The 15,716-nt window shown below is 42.5% G+C and overlaps 1 non-coding gene across 1 annotated transcript; it reads left to right on the top strand.

Annotated features, from left to right (window-relative positions):
• Positions 1 to 3,324: 3,324 nt before the first annotated feature.
• On the top strand, positions 3,325 to 3,447 carry LOC122437531. The gene has a single exon (XR_006268342.1). It is a non-coding gene; the product is annotated as a small nucleolar RNA SNORA26 (small nucleolar RNA).
• Positions 3,448 to 15,716: the final 12,269 nt, after the last annotated feature.

The raw sequence follows: 15,716 nt of genomic DNA on the forward strand, positions 1-15,716 counted from the left end.
AAGGAGACCAATATTGAAGACTTACAATTTCTTAGAGGGAAGACAGTGATCATTCATTGCTTTGGTGACCATGACCCCGAGGACTTACTATATTTCTGCAGATGGTTGGCCAGGGAGTAAGCAGTAGCTTGGGATACGAGGAATTTCTCTGTGAGGTCTCTGAAGTCCTGCTTGTACTTTTCCAGCTGCAACTGAAGCTCCTGGTTGATTTCCATGAGGGTACATTCTGCCCTCAGATCCGATAAAGAGGGAAGACATACTGCCATGGTGACATGTGGTAGAAGAGGTAGAAGCCAGGGGTGGGGAGGAGATATCCAATATATGGGGGAGTAAAACAAGCAAAATCACATTGGTTTAATCAGCACTGAGGGATGACAAAAACTGGATTTCCTGATTTACTATTGGGAACAACTAGAGGGTTCTCAATCACAAAAAGAAGTTGAAGATGCCAGAGCTCAGAGCCACAGGTGCTGTGTGGGGCTCAGACTAAGACAGGAGTGAAGGAGGGGGACCCAGCATGCTAGGTAACCATCTGGAGTTGCCATAACAGAACTGGTAGGGGGAGGGGTTCATGGAATCTTGGGGGCCCCTGCCTTCCAGGTGCCTAGGCCATGACCATTTGTGAACATCACTACTGATAGCACCCAATCCCTCAGCAGCCACTCTTGGGTTGTCTACATACGTTCCGATACCACTGACCTATCTCCTTCCCAAAACTATCTAAGCTGAGTTCCCATTGTTCATCCTTCTGTGTATAAAAATATTCATGGGAGAAATACTTTGCCAGCAGGCCTTAATTCCTGTCGGGCTGTCATAAAGTCACCTCAGTTCAGTTCAGTTCATTTCCATCGCTCAGTCATGTCTGACTCTTTGCAACCCCATGGACTGCAGCACTCCAGGCCTTCCTGTCCATCACCAACTCCTGGAGTTCACTCAAGTTCACATCCACAGAGTCGGTGATGCCATCCAACCATCTCATCCTCTGTCATCCCCTTCTCCTCCTTCCTTCAATCTTTCCCAGCATCAGGGTCTTTTCCAATGAGTCAGTTCTTTGCATCAGGTGGCGAAAGTATTGGAGTTTCAGCCTCAGCATCAGTCCTTCCAGTGAATATTCAGCATTGATTTTCTTTAGGATGGACTGGTTTGATCTCCATGTAGTCCAAGGGGCTCTCAAGAATCTTCTCCAATACCACATTTGAAAAGCATCAATTCTTCGGCAGTCGCTTTGTTTTTAGTCCAACTCTCACATGCATTCAAGACTACTGGACAAACCATATCACCTCATCTTCTTTTTTTTTTTTAACCTCTTCTTTATAAACAGATCTTAAGGCTTTTCCACAAGTGAAGGACATCAAACTTGTAGATGTCATAAACTTCTTCTCTGTGTCTTCTCCAGTTTAGTCTGTGTCCTAAAAACTGTAGGATACAAATCAGAGTACAATACTAAGTGAATAAATAATTTTAAAAAATATTTTCGGTCCCATCTCAGTGCTTTTGCTGCATCCTGTTGTTATGTCATTTTTTTCTCTTTGCTGGGCAGCATGTTGTCTATAGAATAAACTGAAATTTGACAACCCTAATTTCTGAATTCTTCCTCTGGGTCTGGGTTGTTTTATTTGATTTTTTTTAATGCTACTAAATACTGCATTTCATACTTTCACTTATGTATTTCACTGTAGCCTCACAAGAGCTCTTTCCAAGCTGTCAAAGTGACTAGAAGAGTTTATGTGTATATCCTTGAAAACATGGTGTGCTTGTGCCATCACGTCATTCTTGTCTGACTCTTTGCGATCCCAGGACTGTAGCCCGTCAGGCTCCTCTCTCTATGGGGATTCTCCTTGCAAGAATCCTGGAGTGGGTTGCTCTGCTCTCTTCCAGAGGATCTTCGTGGCTCAGGGATCGATCCCGCATCTCCTGTGTCTCCTCCATTGCCGGCTGATTCTTTACCACTGAGCCACTGAATACATGGTGGTGCCTGTCTGTTTAGGAAAGATCTGACAGCCTCGTGCTATCGTTCTGTGTTCATTCAGTTCACCCACATATTGAACAGACCAGGGCTCCAGAGCAGTGTTGGTGGCACACACTTTGACCCATCTCTATGAGTTTTCCTCCTGCCATTGACCTGTGGTTGTATTCCAGAAACAGAGCATGGTTAAGTTCAGGGTCATAGGTGAGGGATCATGATGATCCAAAGTGAACATAAGCATTGTGTTCAGTGACATAGAAGCTGAGTTTGAGGAAAGAGAGACAGGCAGCCCTGGGATAGTGATGGTGTGAACCAACTCCTCATTCCCCTAGCATCTCTTCCTACCTGGACCTGTGAGTCTGAGACTTGGGGAACCCTTATAGCATCCATCTCTTCAGGTTAGCTGTTGGTCTAACCTGGATGGAGGGTGAAATGTGTGTGACAACAGGCCACTGAGTATTTGTTCATTTTAAGGTAAAAGATACAAAACTGGAACAACTATTTATGAAAGCTTATCTTCCCCACACCCCCACACAATCCTCCAACTAAAATGCTTAATGATAATTGGTGTGTGAGATTCAGCAAAGACTTGAAGGGAATCTCCTTTCCGGTTGCTGTGGGGCCTGACATTCTGTGGGAGAAAGAAAAATGTGTCAAATTTCTTCATTATAAATAGGATGAAACCAAAAAAGCTCACAGAGGGTATCTGACTTGAGGTCAAATGGGGATGAATTTTGCCATGCTAGCAGAAGTGTATAACAGGTACAGTTCATTGACTGATAACGTGCCAGGCATTTCACACATATTATGATACTTTCTTTTATCGTAATCATTGAAGGTAACATCATTGTAGAAGAAGTACATTAAAAAATTTATTCAACCAAAGTTAAAATTAAAAAAAAAAAAAACATTTTATCAAGGCAAGTAAGCTATTGCTTTGCATTTTGTAGGTAGGAGAATTCTATTGTGTTTATCCTGCCTTTATCCCATTTCATACTCCTCTGTTTCTCTGTGACCTGACTTTATTCCTAGAGCCCTACCTTTTGTCAACTGAACCATTTCTATGCACTGAGCAATAGCAGAAGTGAGGGCTGGGCCCTTCTAAAGGCTCCCTGAGCGCTGACGTGTTTCAGGACACCAGACACCGTCTGGAGGCAAGAGCAGCCCGTCTGTCAGAACGTGTGTGTGCTAAGCTGCGCCAGTCGTGTCCGACTCTTTGTGATCCCATGGACTGTAGCCCTCCAGCCTCCTCTGCTCATGGAATTTCCCAGGCAAGAACACTGGAGTGGCTTGCCATTTCTTCCTCCAGGGAATCTTCCTGACCAGGGATCAATACCGTGTCTCCTTCACCCTTTCCATTGCCCTTTTAAGGCTGACGCAGCGCCTTAAGAGGCTAACACAGGAGGGTAAAGAAAGTCTCCATAAAACCCAGAGAAGAGATTTTTAGAACTCCTCTCTGGATCCTGTCTGGAGTCACAACTGAATCGGAAGATTTTAAGTCTTAGCACTTACTAGTATGTGTATAGTTAATACTTAAGTCATTACATTTAAACTTGACCTTAGATTTGACAATAAAAAGAAAAAGAAAAAACCATGTCTCTTGCATGTCTTACATTAACATGTGGGTTTTTTACCACTAGCCCCACCTGAGAATCCCATCTATTAGAATGGGCAGCTGCTTTCTCAGCCCACTGAAGTTAGCAGGATGTCCCAGGACAGAAAGGGATCACTTCCCTTCAACTCAAGAATCTTTTCTCTCAGTGACTGTGCTCTACTGGGACGAACTCTCCTGAAATTGAATGCTCTTGCTAACTTTTTGGTTTCTTGTTAGATGGCTTGGGTATTTATAAAATTTTCTAACAAACATCTTTGTTGAAGTTTGCATTTATAGCAATGCAATTTATTTTTTAGAAAGTGGTGGCTTGGAGAGGATTGGTCCCATCAATGAGCAAACAAGGGTGAATTTAGCTTTCACTCAAAACCAGACTGAATTAAAAATTAGGCCTCTCACTTTCCTCAAGGTGGATGGTCAGCTGCCACAGGCATGTGTCCCCAAGGACTTGTGTCTCTGCTGTAAACTGGACAAGAGTAAAATGGGGTCAGATGGGCCTAGTCCTTCAGTTCTAGAGTCTCCCTATAGTTCTCTGCTTTAGTCACTAGATTGGAAACACCCCTGTGCTTCTGCTCTGTCCTACTTCTGTGTCTGGGTAAAAGTCATACAGCTCACTGTGTTCTGTCCCTAAGCCGATCATTGTAAGAATCACTAATCTGAGTTAGCACCCAGACAAGTGCCCAGTCCTCTCCTGAAGCAACTGTGGTTCAGTGAGTTGAGGCGGGACCTGGAATCTATTTGTTAAATGCACTCAGGTGTGCACTTAATTTTACCCACTGATTTCATTGACCTCCCTCATGATTCGAGGGGATGATTATTTCATTTTATGGTACTTCTAGTGTTCAAAATTGACTGGTGCCAAAAACATAACTCTCTGCTGCTTTGCAGTTCAAGAAACTGAGGCACAGAGAGGGTCTCTAACGGGCCAAGACCCCCTCTCTGTAAGTGCTGGAGCCACACCCGGGTAGCGTCCCTTCTACTCCAAAACCCCAGCCCACATTTTCCAGTTCACTCTTGTGTCAGATTCTTTCAACTAGCTGTTTCCTTCACCTATACTGCATTTCTACTGAAAACTTCCCCAATGTATTAATAATTTCTCACTTGATACTATTTATCACAACAGATATTTTTCAGAAAAGTCTATCATTACCCCATGATGCATATTGGTGACTTTATTTTTTGTTTGTTTGTTTGTTTTTGTTTTTGTTTTTATTATTTTTTTTCCAGTGGGTTTTGTCATACATTGATATGAATCAGCCATGGATTTACATGTATTCCCAATCCCAATCCCCCCTCCCACCTCCCTCTCCACCCGATTCCTCTGGGTCTTCCCAGTGCACCAGGCCGGAGCACTTGTCTCATGCATCCCACCTGGGTTGGTGATCTGCTTCACCATAGATAGTATACATGCTGTTCTTTTGAAATATCCCACCCTCACATTCTCCCACAGAGTTCAAAAGTCTGTTCTGTATTTCTGTGTCTCTTTTTCTGTTTTGCATATAGGGTATCGTTACCATCTTTCTAAATTCCATATATATGTGTTAGTATGCTGTAATGTTCTTTATCTTTCTGGCTTACTTCACTCTGTATAATGGGCTCCAGTTTCATCCATCTCATTAGGACTGTTCAAATGAATTCTTTTTAATGGCTGAGTAATATTCCATGGTGTATATGTACCACAGCTTCCTTATCCATTCATCTGCTGATGGGCATCTAGGTTGCTTCCATGTCCTGGCTATTATAAACAGTGCTGCTATGAACATTGGGGTGCACGTGTCTCTTTCAGATCTGGTTTCCTCAGTGTGTATGCCCAGAAGTGGGATTGCTGGTCATATGGCAGTTCTATTTCCAGTTTTTTAAGAAATCTCCACACTGTTTTCCATAGCGGCTGTACTAGTTTGCATTCCCACCAACAGTGTAAGAGGGTTCCCTTTTCTCCACACCCTCTCCAGCATTTATTGCTTGTAGACTTTTGGATAGCAGCCATCCTGACTGGCGTGTAATGGTACCTCATTGTGGTTTTGATTTGCATTTCTCTAATAATGAGTGATGTTGAGCATCTTTTCATGTGTTTGTTAGCCATCTGTATGTCTTCTTTGGAGAAATGTCTGTTTAGTTCTTTGGCCCATTTTTTGATTGGGTCATTTATTTTTCTGGAATTGAGCTGCAGGAGTTGCTTGTATATTTTTGAGATTAATCCTTTGTCTGTTTCTTCATTTGCTATTATTTTCTCCCAATCTGAGGGCTGTCTTTTCACCTTACTTATAGTTTCTTTTGTAGTGCAAAAGCTTTTAAGTTTCATTAGGTCCCATTTGTTTAGTTTTGCTTTTATTTCCAATATTCTGGGAGGTGGGTCATAGAGGATCTTGCTGTGATTTATGTCGGAGAGTGTTTTGCCTATGTTCTCCTCTAGGAGTTTTATAGTTTCTGGTCTTACATTTAGATCTTTAATCCATTTTGAGTTTATTTTTGTGTATGGTGTTAGAAAGTGTTCTAGTTTCATTCTTTTACAAGTGGTTGACCAGTTTTCCCAGCACCACTTGTTAAAGAGGTTGTCTTTTTTCCATTGTATATCCTTGCCTCCTTTGTCAAAGATAAGGTGTCCATAGGTTCGTGGATTTATCTCTGGGCTTTCTATTCTGTTCCATTGATCTATATTTCTGTCTTTGTGCCAGTACCATACTGTCTTGATGACTGTGGCTTTGTAGTAGAGTCTGAAGTCAGGCAGGTTGATTCCTCCAGTTCCATTCTTCTTTCTCAAGATTATTTTGGCTATTCGAGGTTTTTTGTATTTCCATACAAATTGTGAAATTCTTTGGTCTAGTTCTGTGAAAAATACCGTTGGTAGCTTGATAGGGATTGCATTGAATCTATAGACTGCTTTGGGTAGAATAGCCATTTTGACAATATTGATTCTTCCAATCCATGAACACGGTATGTTTCTCCATCTGTTTGTGTCCTCTTTGATTTCTTTCATCAGTGTTTTATAGTTTTCTATGTATAGGTCCTTTGTTTCTTTAGGTAGATATACTCCTAAGTATTTTATTCTTTTTGTTGCAATGGTGAATGGTATTGTTTCCTTAATTTCTCTTTCTGTTTTTTCATTGTTAGTATATTCTGGCCACAGCAATCAGAGCAGAAAAAGAAGTAAAAGGAATCCAGATAGGAAAAGAAGAAGTAAAACTCTCACTGTTTGCAGATGACATGATCCTCTATATAGAAAACCCTAAAGACTCTACCAGAAAATTACTAGAGCTAATCAATGAATATAGTAAAGTGGCAGGATATAAAATTAACACACAGAAATCCCTTGCATTCCTATATTGGTGACTTTATTAAAAAACTGAATATGGGCGTGGGTAACTTTTCTATCTTTCCTCTTTCATTCATTTGTGTTCTGTTTACTTACACCAGTATAGTCTCTTACTTACTGTAGTTTTAACCTGAGTTTTGAAATCTAGTAGAGTAAATCCTCCAACTTATTTCTCCGTCTTGGCTAATTGAGATACTTTGATTTCCACTTACATGTTATAATTCGCCTGCAAAACTATACCTCGCCCCAAATGCCAGCTGCAATACTATTCAGAAGAACAAGGATTTGACTTTCTAAAAATATTGTCTTCCAATCTATGAATATAATGTATATTTCTGTTTATTTAGGTCTTCTTTAATTTCTCTTAGCAATAGATTTCAGGAGTCGTCAGTATCTGTATTCTTAAGCATTAAATGATCATGGATGTTTCTCTCTATTATGTTTTATTGAATTTCATTTCCTAATACTGCTGGTATGGAGAAATGTGGTAGATTTTTATATGAGTCCTCTTGACTGCATCGTTTAAAAATATACAACTAAATGCATTTTGATAGATGTATACACTATGGAAACCACAGCCAGAATCAAGATGCAGGGTGTTTCCATTGGTCACAACTTTCCTTGTTCCCCTTTGCAGTGCATCACTCCCTCAACTCTTAGCCCCAAGCAACCATTGCCAGTTTAGACGAATTTGCCTTTTTAACAAATTTATACAATGGAACAGTATACATACTCTTTCTTGTCTACAAATTAAGCACTCAACATATAGTTAAGAGATGATGTGTGTAAAGCCTCAAAATTGTACATGCAGAAGAATATTATTACCATCTCTGCTTCAGAAATAAGTCCCATTATCCTGGCCCCTGATAAGAATGAAGATCTCTAATTTTCCCCAAACACCATTTATCCACCTTATTGCACACTTACTTGGAGGACATCCACATGTGGGCGCTTCCACGTTTCAGGCTGGGGGTCTAGGGCAGAGCCTCAGGGTCTCATCCTCCTCCTCCTGGAACTGGTGCTCCCAGCAGTATAGACCTCATCCTCCTCCTGGACTTGGTGCTCCTAGCAGTATAAGCCAACTGGATCTGTCGTGTGGATCTCCTCGGCAGGTGCACAAGTTCACTGTGGACTAAGTTCCTCTCCTGGTCCTTCCTGCTCAGCTCAGGTTGCTCCTTGAGAACTTTCATGATGCTGTGCATTCCTCACTTCCTATTGAACTTTCCAAGCTCAGCTTGTCCTTAAACTCACCTCCCTTGGCAAACAGCTCCTCGACCATTACCTTGCTTCTCTTTGGGTTTTCTCATCCTCCGAACCTGCTGATTTCCTTTCTTTCATCCCCTCTCTCCTCACTGTGTTTCCAGTGTGTGGGCCCAGTTGAGGCTCCTATAGGAGACACACAGAGAAGGAACCAAGATCAGGTCTTGGCTGCAGATCCCAGTGCATGTTTAACATGCATCTCAGTCTCTTATGCACTCAGAAAAAACTCAACAGGAAAGGAATTTGGAGAATTGGAATAACCTCTTATGGATGGGGAAACTGAGTCCCAGAGAGATGTGGAGATTTTGCCTAAATTCCCACACCCTTATGCAGCATAGCTGCCACACAAACCTTGACCAAAAGTTTTTGTATCCAAAAGCACCAGGAACCCATTGCTAAATTTCAGGGGACATTTGATCAAACATACTTCTTATTTTGCTTCCTAAAATAAAATACCTGACGGACATTTCCCCAAAAGAATTTCATCTCTTTTCAATAGTCCTGTATTTATAATTGGCATTTCTTTCTCCAGGGGTATCTACCTGACCCAGGAATTGAACTCCGGTCTCCTGCATCACAGGCAGATTCTTTACCATCTGAATCACCAGAGAAGCCCAATCTCCTTCCAGTAGGCCCATATTTAACTGTGTTTACCAACTTGGTGGACACAGTGGGACCAAGGAATGCATGATTGTTGAATACGTCACAGTCTGTATTTTAAAATTAGATGTGCTTCTCTGTAAAACATCTGGCTCGTGTGTTAGAGGCCATGTTCCTGAGAGCCAGGCCTTCTCTGAGCCTCAGTCACCCTCCACCCAAAGTCTCTTCAAAGCCTGCCACATAGAATATTCAGTAAGTACTTGTCAAGCAGATCCATACTAGTTACCAGGAATCACTAACTCTTACTGATGTCCTCTGCTCCCTACCCGATTTCCACCAATCCTACCCTGTGTCTATGTGAAAGCAATGAAAGCACAGCCCTGGTGACAGAAGTCCAAGATGCAATTTCCAACTCCACCAAACTACCAAGTCTGCTTTGCATGGTGATTTCATTACCCTCTTTGAGCATATGGATCTCATGTATAATGGAGAAGAATGTATCATGTAAAATAGAGAAAGTAGTACTAACCTTGATGATTAACTGTGATATCACACAGGAGACAGGTCCCAATCCCTGGGTGCTGGCTGCACAGTATAGGAAATCTACACCAGAGACACTACAGGGCTTCTTGTAAACTTGGGGATAAGACTCGAGAAACTGCATTTCAGACAAAAATTCCAGGGAGGTTCTCATGAAGGAAAAAGCCCCAACATTAAACAAATGGCCGAGAATGAAGACCTTGAAGTCCTAGCAGCAACAGGCGTGACTCAGCTTAAGTAAAACAAGTCCCTTGTAAAGGTGGCTTCTCAAGGGAAAATGTCTCCTTTGTAGGATGGTGCCCAACCCTGCCCAGCCCCACTCTTTTCCAGGACAGAACTCGGCAGCAGTGGCCAGTGGTACGTGATGAGACCTCAGGAAGTGAGCATAACTGGAGACCTATCCTCAGGCTCCTCCATGTGCCAGCTTCAGTCCAAACCCACAGGTAAACACAAAGCTGAGTGGGTCAGCCTGTGAAATGAAGTCTCATTTAGGATCCACCTCTTTTCTACCAGGGCATCCTCCTCCATTTCTCCTCTAGACCCTGCTCACAGAGTGAGGAAAAGGAAGGGCCCTAGCAGTGCCAAGTCCTTCCAAGTGCACCCCTCATCCTCCCCACCCTGGGCCTAGGGGCGGAGCAGGGGTGCGAGCGAGTCAGTGACTACCTCTGTGCTCTCATCACATCCTTCTCAGTCCCTGCACCCTAGTCCCCTCGCAGCCCACTCTCAGACCCTTCCAGAATGCCAGGTGCCAACATTCACAGAACATCTTCCATCATCAAGAGTTATAACAGAATGTGGGGCTGTTTCTACACAGATCCTAACCCCATGAACGTGCCCTGTGTACCAACCCAATTCAAACTCTCCTTCTAACTCCTAGCTCCCTGGTCTCCACCTGGTGGAGAGGTGCAGCCACACAGGTGAATGATGGGATGCAGCCCAGTTCCAACAGAAGAGAACTGGGATTCTCAGAAAAAGGCTGTCCCCAGGAAAAATGAGGTATCTGATGGAGTCTGTCATCAGCACCCCACCCACTGCTCTTTCCTGCATCTTTTGTTCTTTTCTTTGGAGTGTTTTTTCCAACTCTCTAATCAACTGTCAGATTCCTACTTCAGTGCCATACAGACAAAGATAATGTCATACTAGAGATGTTTTTATGCAAACACAGGTGCAGCCATTTATGGAGGAGTAGATAATTGTGATTGAGATTGAACTGGCACTTCCAAATCAGGGTTGCAGGAAGAAGAGCTAAGAAAAGGCATTTTAAGGTCTGTTTGCAAATAACAGGACATAGAATCAGCCAATCTCCTTTGGAAAAGCAAATTCACCTGGATTACCTGCTGAAAGGACTGGAGATGGCAAATATTCAAAACTTTAGCAAACAAAGGCCATGGCCTTGATGAGGCAAGGGATGGTTAGTTGAAACATTAAATAGCAGACATCAGTACAATCATTTTTGCTCCCAAAGACCACATCACAGATCTCTTTGGCAAAGTTCAGGGAGCTTTCTTCCTTCCATAATAAAAGTGATTTCAGGCAATTGCTGAGAACCAATCATTAACCACACAGGATGAGTTGACATGAGGTACTAATGTTTGAAACTTTATTTATTTATTATTTTTGGCTGTGCTGGGTCTTCATTGCTATGCAGGACCTTGCTCTAGTTGCAGCAAGTGGAGGTTACTCTCTAGTTATGGTGCACAAGCTTCTCATTGTGGTCCCTTCTTTTGTTATGGAGCCAGGACTCTAGAGCATATGAGCTTCACTAGCTGTGGTGAACACATGGGCTTGGTTGCCCTGCAGCATGTGGAATCTTCCTGGTCCATGTATCAAACTCATGTCCCCTCCATTAGCAGGCATATTCTTAATCACGGGGCCACCAGGGAAGTCCATGAGATACCCACTTTTACCTTAGGCCTTCTCTCTAAGGGTGGAGGAAGAGCATTGTTCCTTGTGAAGGAATGTTCAGTCAAGGGTCAGTGCAAGGAGAGGAATTAAGCTTAATTGAGCTCCTCCCTAGTACCCTCAAGTCAACTCAGGCAAAGGTCACACCTGTCTGGGATCTAGACCGAGATCCACAGCCTTCAGTTATTTTTCTAGACAATGGGAAACGCCTTACACCTACCAGTTGCCCAGGTAACTGGCCATGTATTACAACTCCCTTACACATACCCCTGTATGGGAGGAGGCCACTGGGGCTTGCTTAGCATCACCTGTCCTGTGTTTGAAGCCAGTTTACTCTTCAAGCAAGCTCATCTAAACTTCTGGATGTCTGTGTGAGAGAGGATGGTGATCTTTGGGATTTTGCTGGCCGAGCCCCACCCCCAGTGTGGGCCCCACGAGTGACCAGGGTGCTCCATCCCCACCTCCTCCTGTCCTGCTGGGTGGCTGCAGGGGCTGACTTGCTAGAGGAATATCTTGGTGAAATCTGGAATCTGCCCCAGGGCCTAGAGGAGTCCATCTGCATTAACAACCACCCGCAGGAGCACCTGGAACACAGGATCAGCTCCTCAGGCCCACGGAAGCAGTAGGAGAGGCCCAGGGCCTCCTATTTCTGGTCTATTTAGCGAGAATATATTTCCTGGCTTCCATTTCCCAGAGATTTAGTTGGTGTTGAGTCCTAGAGTCTGAATTTTTCACATAAACACAACCATATGTTTCTGATGTGGGTAAGCTGTAGATCACAGTTTAAGACCTATTGTTCTATAACACTGATTCAAACCCATATATAAGTTTGTTCTCTCTCTCTTTTTTTTTTTTTGAGTTTGTTCTCTTTTAATTAAAAATATTTAATTAAAAAGTAGATTCGTTGAACCACAAATTAACATGAAGATCTTCAAACATTCCTAGAAAAATGTCCTTCGTTACATTCTTTTGCCTTCCAGAATTAAAATCAAGCACTCATTCCACAGTTAATTCCTAGTAACAGTTGAAAAATAAAATAAGCAACAACATGAACAAAAAAGCTCACCACCACCACCACCAATTACAAAACGATCCTTCAAGAGACTCAGCCCTGAGGTACAGCGACATGCCCCCTTTTTGAAGTAGATGGAAAGACCTCAACTTCTGCTTTTTACACTTAGCTAATTAAATATTTTCCATCAGCACCTCTGGCTGTCACTATAGAGGAACTCACTGGCAGAATCAGCAGAATGGGTGAAAAGTCAGCCAAGCTATGAAGTATTATTTTAAGATAAAGTAGTAAAATTGGAGTATCCTTTGCTGTGTGGTTATTCAAGCATCCCAGAAATTTTTGCTTCATCCCAATGTTGCTGGGGACTCTAGGAATTGATAATATAACCTGTAATTAATGTAGGACTCAAGTATTGCTTTTAAAAAACATCATTTTGTGGACAAAGATTTTACAAAAACAACAGCACATGAATCATGTAAATTTCAGACCTGGTCAGGATCAAATCACAAATTACTTTTGGGGAAAATTCCTAAAAGCTAATTTGTGTTTCACCCTTTAAAAGATAGTGCTTCACCCTAATTTTTAAAAATAATTGCAAAAAAGTGTATCTTTAAGATGGAGTATTCTACAATATTTAACTTTTCATAAATTATATTATTTCCCTCTACATGTTAGAATCCATTCTAAAACAAATGAAATCAACCTGTGTCATCACCAATGTCTTCCAATTTGCTGTAAATGAGAACCACGTTGGGGACAACTGTGCAGGAAATAGGATGAGAGTCCTTGAGGGGAAAAAAACAGAAAGGAAAAAAGACACTTAATGAAATGCTTCAAAGAAGTACCAATATTGCTTGACCTGTCAGTAGACAACCTGCAGGTCCATACAGGGTTCATTATGTCCCCCATCTTATAACTTCTAAAGTGAATGTAATAGACACATTGAACTGATGTTCTATGTCTGCTGTAATAAGTGACCATGAGTTTAGCCTCTGAAAAGAACACACTTTTATTACCTTAAAAGAACACACTTTTATTATCTTCAATTTTGTAGGAGGCCAACAAAGTTCTCATTAGACTAAACTCAAAATGTCAACAGGACTGTCTTACCTTCTGAAGGCTTTAAGGGATAATATGTTTCCTTGTCAATTCTAAAGGAGGAGGAGGGGAAAACAGAGGCAGAGTAAGGAGGAAGATGACCAGAGCCTGAATGGCAAAGAAAGTTCTAGTCCCTGGTCCCAGAATAGCAGCTGCTCTCTCTTGAACTTCTCCTGACCTCATGGTGGACAGTTACACATGCCCAACCACCTCTTTCATCCTCCAACCCCCTTGATTCCCATAAGAGCAGCCTCTTATCTCATTCCCCTCCAGCCCCCTTCCATGCTCTGATTCTAGGGATTTTTTCTTTTTTGCCTAGGTCTCCTTAGAGCTAGCCACAGATTCCTCACCAGCACCCAAACCCTAGTCTGTGGCTCTGGAGAGTCCAAACCACAGAAATCTCCCAGGAGAAGAGGAAATGCAGCCCACATGTTCTCATGGGGTCACTCTGCAAAAATCTCAATCTGGCTGTTCAAAACATGCCAGGTTGATATTTGGGAAGACGCAAAAACTGTTTACAAAAAAAAAAAAAAACCCAAAAATCCAACTCCTTTGTGCAGGTTATTGTTACATGGAATAACTTATACTATAAAACCCTAAACCAGGTGATCAATTCTCATTCTAAAGTCACAGATAAGCCTCAACAAGGGAAAGCAGGCTGTGAGTACTAATTACAGGAAATGAACAAAATTGGGGCAGATCTCACAAAGGCCCAGGTAGGAGAAGATTCTCAGGCCAATGGTTAAGCAACCTCCTGTATTAGTCAGCTCAGGCAAGCCATACAAAATTACCATAGATTGGGTGGCTCAACTATCAGTCCGTTTTCACACATTCTGGAGGCTGGTTGTCCAAGATAAAGACTCATGTTCATGTCATGTCATGTCAATTCAATTTATGATGCAAACACTCTTCCTGGCTTGCAAATGTTAGAGCAGATTTCTCACTGGGTCCTCTCCGGGCTTCTTCTCTGTGGTTGAGCTGGGGTAGGGCAGGAGCCCAAGCTCTCTGGTTTCTTTTCTCACAAGGACACTAATCCTATCAGATCAGGACCCCAAGGCTATGGCCTCATTTAAGCTCATGCAAATGAAAGTTATATCGTTCAGTTCTGTCCGACTCTTTGCAACCCCATGGACTGTAGCCTACCAGGATCCTCCGGCTATGGGATTTTCCAGGCAAGAGTACTGGAGTGGGTTGCCATTTCCTTCTCCAGGGGATCCTCCCGACCCAGGAATCGAACCCAGATTCCCACATTATAGGCAGACGCTTTACCGTCTGAGCCACCTTAATTACTTCCTTAAAGATAGAAGGCAGGAGGAGAAGGGGACAACAGAAGACAAGATGGTTGGATGGCATCACCGACTCAACGGACATGAGTTTGAGCAATCTCCAGGAGATGTAAAGGACAGGGAAGCCTGGCATGCTGAAGACCACATCGGTCGCAAAGAGGTGGACATGACTGAACAACATCTTCCTCAAAATGCTTTCTCCAAATACAGCCCCACAGGGATTAGGGTTCAACATATGAATTAGGTGGTGGTGGGTGCTGGCGGTGGTGATATACATTCAGTTCCTTAACACCCTCCCCAGCCTTCTCCCCCCATGAAGGCATTTGCAGCTCTCAGCTCTAGTCCCTAGGAACTTCCCAGGCACTGGCTACTCAGATTCCACTCCCACATTTATATGCCCAATATCATTTTAAAAGAAGTCAGATAAAGTCTGATACATAATGGAGTTTCTTCTGGTTTATCAAGATGATCTCATGTATCAAAGTCCTAACATTAACAATGATTCTCCTAAAGAAAAAGTACAAAAAAAAATAGCCCAAGAAGGATTTCATACTAGGTTTTAATTTCCACACCCTATGAACTCCTACCCAAGGGGACCTGGCCCATAAATTAGGTCAATACCCCCATCAGACACACAAGTTATAGATAGTTTCCATGAGATTATACCACTGAGATTGCATAAAACATTGAAACTATAAGCCACACATGGAAATCTCCTTTTTGCTGCACAAAGGATGAAACACAAGGGTGATTCTAGACGATAGAACAACAGAGACAGCTTTTGGCTTCACGGAAATGACAGCACATAGACAGATTTGATGCTCAGGACCTAGTATCTAAATGCTTCAGAGGGAGATAGGCAGCAAAGGGGTAAGAATCTGGAGTTGGGGAACAATATAACATGCATTACAAATATGGAGCAGATTGCAATCATGAATGCAAAGCCAGAGAGCTTGCATTTTCAAGAAATACAATTAGTAGCAAAATTTCATGACTCTAAGGATTCTTATCTTGATAAAAAGAGCTCTGTTACACAAATTCCTGCAGGTGAGACAGTGGGAGCTGAGATTCTGCCCTTATGCCTCCACTTGCCCTCTGTGGTCTGACTTGATACCACAAGCCTGTGC

Source organism: Cervus canadensis, chromosome 2 (genome assembly GCF_019320065.1).
Source record: "Cervus canadensis isolate Bull #8, Minnesota chromosome 2, ASM1932006v1, whole genome shotgun sequence".
Lineage (NCBI taxonomy): Eukaryota > Metazoa > Chordata > Mammalia > Artiodactyla > Cervidae > Cervus > Cervus canadensis.